Here is a 5358-nt window from a genome sequence, read left to right as displayed (position 1 = left end):
CCGTTCCGCATTCCCTCCCCGTTTTCAGAGCCCGAGCCCGGGGCCGGGAGACAGGACCCTGAGGTGCCAGCGGCCTCCAGAAAAGCCGCAGGGCTTGCCGGCCAGGCCTTCCCTGGCTTGACTCGCTGAGGCTGCTGATGAGGGTGTGAGACATTCAAGGGCAGGGTCTGCACTTCGCATTCCCAAATTTATTACGGAGGTGGCAGGGGTTGGTGTGCGTGACTCCTCGCACATCTCCAGAAATGAATTTCCTGACATTTTGCTCTTAAACAAAATGTATATGTGTTACCCGTCAAAAGCAGGTGATTTGTACGTTCTGAGATTCACGGGTTCTAGGAGCTGATCTTCAGCAATAATGCTTGATGGGCCATTAGAGACAAGATTTACTTGGTATTTGTCCTTTTTCCAAATCTGCACATTTATTTAAAACAGCGTCCCGGGCTCTCGGTTGAGGAATGGTCTCAGACCCGCTGCCGCACACCGGGGCCCCTGCCAAACACCGATGGTTCACAAGGTGAGGGGATCCAGGGGAGGGAAACGAGTGGAGTGAGAGGTGGGCGAGGGGCCCGTGGCGTTCTGCCGTGCAGAACGTGGTGCGAACACACAGAAAGCAGGTGGAGGAGAGAAAAGGGGGCAAAACTCTTCGCGTCCCTCAGTTTGCAGAGCTGTTTCCTCAGTCCGTCCTCCCCCAGCTGGTGAGTCGCGGGGCGGGCTGCATCCGGTCCAGCGGGACGAAGAAGGAAGCGGGATGAGCGAGGTGTGGTCTAGAGCCCCGTGGACGTGGGCCGGTGGTGACCTTTGAGTCCCACGTGGTCCCCAGTCCCTCTGGGAGCCAGCAGGGAGCCAGTTTGTCCTCCTGGCCATAGGCACGCTGGTAAGTGGGGACTTCCACACCAGGAGAGTGCAGTCTGACGGTCTGGCTGCAGGCTGAGGTCAGAGCCATGACTTAGTGGCTGGAGGCCCGCCTCTGAGCTGGGCTCTGCTCTGCTAACCCCCAAGTCCCCTCGCTGCTCTGATTCTGTTCTCGTTCCCAGAAGGAAGGGGCTGGGCCAGTCGGCGCCCGAGGGCCTCACAGGCCATGGAAACTTCTGATTTGTCCTTCCCCCCACCGGCCTCTCCTCCTGGTGCACACACGTCCCCAGCTTGGGGACAGCTGGCTGCCCTGGTTTCCCCTCCTCCCTGCCCGTTCCTCACCCTCCACCGGCCTCTCCTCACCTCTGGGACTAGCGCTTTGGCCGGCCGGGCCCCCCCACCCCGTCTCCCCGGTTGTGGTGTCGCTCAGACGGGGGCTCACAGGCCCTGCCTCCGGCTCACGTCCAGCCCGAACCCACCTACCCTCTGTGTATGCTACCACCTGTCCCAGAGCCCTTGGCTTTGTGCCGGGAACCGAGCTCCCGACCTTCCCGCCCCCCCGGTGGGGCCGCCTCATCCTTCTGGAGCCTCAGCCCCTGCGCTGACCCCGACTCCTCTCTGTCTGTCACACGGAACCCGGCGGGACGGGCTTCACCCCATGACCACCCTGGCCGGCTGGGCCCACCGCTGCCTCCGGCCGCATCCCCTTCCACCGTGCTCTGCGCTGCACACGGCAGAGGGAGTCTCCCCGAAAAGAGGAGTCGGTGATACATCGATGCTCCACGTCCCCAGGTGGTCTGCACTTGGTGTCAACACCCAGCCCCTTGGAGTGGCCCGGAGCCCCTAACGCTGCGGGCCCCCCCTCCTCCCTGACCCCGCCCCCGAGTCGCGCCCGGGGCCCACCTTCGGGGCGTCCGCGTGCCTGGCCATCTGCGGGTAGCCCCGCCCCCAGATGTGTCCGCAGCTCTATCCCCCGCCCCCCAGGCTTCCCCCCGGGGGACACTGCCGGTGCCCGTTCTGGCGGGTCTCACACCTCAGGCCGCCCCGTGCACCCCTGGTCCTCACCCCTCTACAGCGTCTCCACAGCACGCGTTACCTCGGCACAAACACTGTAGTTTTCCCGTTCGTCTGGTCTGTGCTATGTATCACAAACCACACAGGGCGGAGTCTTGTCGTGACCACTCACGAATCAGACACGAGGAAAATATCCCGGGCTCTTGGGTTGGCTGGTGACGTCGGGTGTGGTGACGGGGCAGCGACCGCAGCAGGTGACAGGTGCTTGGGGGTGCGGACGGGGCGGCACTGGGGACAGATCATCTCCTTGCACCAATGACGGCAGGAGGCCGTGGCGGGCAGAGGGGGACAGACCTAAAACCCCTTTATAAGGGGGCCGACCGCCAAGGGCCTGCTGTCCTGGGCAGCTGGCCATGTGGCAGGGAACCCCAGGGAGGGTTTGGGGAGATGCTCACCAGGGTGGAGAGGCCCCTTCCAGCGGGCAGGTCTGGAGGAGGCTGATCTCCACCCTGCTTGCCCGGCAGGATTCTGCTCCGCCCTTCCCGCTGCCTCTTGCAAACCCCCTCTCCATCCTCTCTCCTTCTCACATGTTGTGCTTGGATTTTTAAATCTGCAGGAGGATGAGGTGTAACAGCTGTCTCCTCAAAGGCTTGCTGTGGATATTGTACGAGGTCACCGGCAAAGCGGGCGGAGGGCTGCCCACGGCCAGTGCCCAGTGAGGGTCGGTGCTCACGTTATCCGGGAACCGGGGGTGTGAATCGCTGGGATTAACTCAGAGCCACAAGCAGATGCTACTGAAGGTCACGGTTGGTACGCAGCATCCGCGGGTGGGAACAGCAGCCCAGGCCCTGAGGGCTGGGAGCTGTGGGGAGTCGAGGCCCCAAAAGGCAGGACGGGCAGAGTGTGGCTGGTGAACAGACACTGCTTGCTGGGCAGACCTGTGGCCTCGGGGCCTGACACGGAGGCCCCTGGAGAAGGAGCGGTGGCCGATCCCTTCGGCTCTCTAGGGTCACTGGTGCGGCTTGAAGAAGATCTGTGTCCTCGTGAGGGCAAGGGTACCTTCTTTTGGGCAAATCCAGATTCCTCTGAGCAAATCCGGTGGTGTTCCTTCCCTGAAGGACGCAAAACCTCAGTGTGGACAGCGACCCAGGAAGCCCCTCGGTCGCTTCTCTGGCCCCTCCCCTTGCGTGGCGTCCGTCCGGAGGACAGTTCCCATGGAGAAGAGAAACCACCCAGAGGGGGCTCAGGTCACAGATTGAGGCTGGCCTGCACTTGGGGCCACTTGCCGGTCAGCGGCACGGAGACACCTCCTCCCTCACTTCTGGGGCGGTGACAGCCCCCAGCGCTCACTGGCCTCCCTCTCGGAGGACGACGAGTGTCCGTGTCCAGTGGCAGCTGCAGGCGCTAATAAAGCAATCCGAGGTGACCCGGATCTTGGTCCTTTGAAGACTTGGTGTGTTTCCTCGTGTGTTTGTTTTAAAGTTTATTTTTATTTGTTTTGAGAGACAGCTGGACAGCAAGCAGGGGAGGGGCAGAGAGAGAGACAGAGAGAGAGAGAGAGAATCCCAAGCAGACTTCGTGGTCAGCATAGAGCCCGATGTGGGGCTGGATCCCAAGGACCGTGAGATCGTGACCTGAGCCGAAATCAAGAGTCGGACGCCTAACTGACTGAGCCCCCCAGGCGCCCCTGAAGGCGTGGTTTTCGAACTGCCTTGAGGTTCCGGGCGCTGCCTGCGGTGGTCTGACTTAGGTAGGGCCCACACTCTCCCTTAATTCACTGGACGTCCGCCCTCTCGTTCATCACACGGCAACGACCGTGTGGTACCCGGACCGCGGCTGGGACCCAGACACAGCCAGGTTCACCAGGCCGGCAGGGCCCGGCCGCCGCTCTGACGGGCTGAGCCCAAGACAGAGGTCCTGCCTGGTTTGGGATCGGGCCCCGAGCAGCCAGGCCGGTGTGCACCGGGACGGGGGCTGCTGTTTCCGGGACTTCTGTGGCACAGGAGGCCCCGGGCCGTGTGCAGTTAATGTCGTCGAGGAGGGTGCAAGGCTCTTACCTTCCCGCTCACGCGCAAGCCGCCGAGGCACAGAGAGCTGCACTTGTAGCTGTGAGGACACTTCAAATCCAAGACCTTGGGCCCCAGAGCTGAGGCTTCCGGCCGCGGTGTTACCGTCCCAGCCCCGGGCCACAGTAATGGAGGGCGTCTTTGGGGCCCGGACCTTCATTCCACAGCGAGCCTGCTGCGCCAGGACCACCTCGTGCAGCTCTGACGGCTGTCCACCGGCCTCCTCGTGCTTGGGATCAGACCCCAGGGCCGGTCTGAAGAGCACTCAGGAGGGGGTCTGCCGGGAAAGGCTCCGCCCCATCTCCTGGCCTGACCGTGACCGCGCGCCCCAGGCGGTCCCCAGGGGGTCACCGTGAGCACACTGCCGAGAGGCATGGGGCTTCGTAGGCGAACACATTTCCATGCAGCCTCTGCGTCCCGAGAAGGAAAATCGAATGCAGTTCACAGTTTTGCATTCAGTTCTCCACCGGGGTCAATTAAATACCCACACTTGTCTGAAGCAGGAGAGTATCAGCTAAGACTCTTAACGGCTATTTCCAAGGTCCGGCGGTGGACTGAAACATCCCGAGGTCAGGGCGGCAGCCATGACCCCAAGGTCGGGCCGGGGCTGGGCCTTCCGGGGGCGGTGGGAGGAGGGATACCTCTGCATGACCGTGCGAGTGGTTATTTTCCACCCGAAACCCAGACGCTTCGATGTTGTGCGTGAACGTACCCCACATCTGGGTCTGGGGAGAATGTGGAGCTCATTTCTTGTTCGGTAAGTAATAGAAAGCTTCTTGTGGCTTTGTTCGGTCTAAAATGTGCCACGATCTTTTTGCCAGTGGAGGATAAATTCACGAGGGAAAACGAGAAATGCGGGAGATGCACTTTGAGCACAAAACCCACAGGGAAGGGAGAGCTCCGTGCGTGCCAGCCGCGTGTCAGGCGGGCTGCGTCAGCTTCCCGCGCTCATCCCGCAGGCATTGGGGGCCTGGCTCCGCCCCGGCACCCCTAACTTCCCCCCACAGTGAGTGCGACTGGTCCAGTGACTGCTTGCGGGGAGCTGCCGTGTGGGGGCTCACGAAGGCCCCAGAGAAACAGCAGAACTCACCCAGCCCCCGCGGGGAGCGGCCGCAGACACTCCCGACAGGCACAGCCCAGATGCACCTGCTCCGGAGCCCAGCAGGGAAGGCACCACGGAGGGGCTCAAGCCACGGGGGGACGAACCTGAGGCTCACCGGCAAATGCTTAGGAGCCCGGGGCAAACGAGTGTCTGCAGCAAGGCCGGAGACGGTAGAGAGCATTACGAATGAAAGCAGAGGAGGGAATCCAGGGAGACTTCCAGGAGGAGGCCTCATCGTCTGGGCCCTGAAAGGTGGGGGGTTTGGACCCGCCGAGCTAGGGGCTGGCGGCTTTCCCGGGGAGAACGGACCTCTCTGAAAGAGGG

The 5358-nt window shown here is 62.4% G+C and overlaps 1 long non-coding RNA gene across 1 annotated transcript; it reads left to right on the top strand.

Annotated features, from left to right (window-relative positions):
- Nucleotides 1-213: 213 nt before the first annotated feature.
- LOC132688578 (uncharacterized) lies at nt 214-3313 on the top strand. Its single transcript, XR_009614589.3, has 2 exons — nt 214-2120; nt 2483-3313. It is a non-coding gene; the product is annotated as an uncharacterized LOC132688578 (long non-coding RNA).
- The last annotated feature ends 2045 nt before the right edge of the window (nt 3314-5358 follow it).

This window comes from Panthera onca, chromosome A3, assembly GCF_046562875.1.
Source record: "Panthera onca isolate mPanOnc1 chromosome A3, mPanOnc1 haplotype 2, whole genome shotgun sequence".
Classification (NCBI taxonomy): Eukaryota; Metazoa; Chordata; class Mammalia; order Carnivora; family Felidae; genus Panthera; species Panthera onca.
This window is presented reverse-complemented; position numbering and strand designations above follow the sequence as displayed.